The following is a 351-nucleotide window of genomic DNA, read 5'->3' as shown; positions in this document are numbered from 1 at the left end:
TATATATATATATATATATTGATCGGAAACTTGGAATCTTGTTCAGATTTCGCCATTATAGTCTTTCATAAAGCAATCAAATAAAACACATGTCAAGAAAGCTGCATCCTCAGAGCTGAACATAAACACATAAACATGGAAATATGAGCTTATGGAAATATGAACCGGCAAAGACACCGCAGGAGAATCCAGATGTCAAGCATCAGACACACTTCTCTTTAAGACTTTAAGTCTATTAGTGTTTCTGTCTCGTTTTCCACAACAAATATCTAAATATTCTTAAATCAAGATGCATTTACTGGAGAAGAAGCAAAATGACTGAAGATATTAAGTGAGAAATGTATCAAAATG

Source organism: Phoxinus phoxinus (genome assembly GCF_949152265.1).
Source record: "Phoxinus phoxinus genome assembly, chromosome: 14".
NCBI classification, from domain to species: domain Eukaryota; kingdom Metazoa; phylum Chordata; class Actinopteri; order Cypriniformes; family Leuciscidae; genus Phoxinus; species Phoxinus phoxinus.
This window is presented reverse-complemented; position numbering follows the sequence as displayed.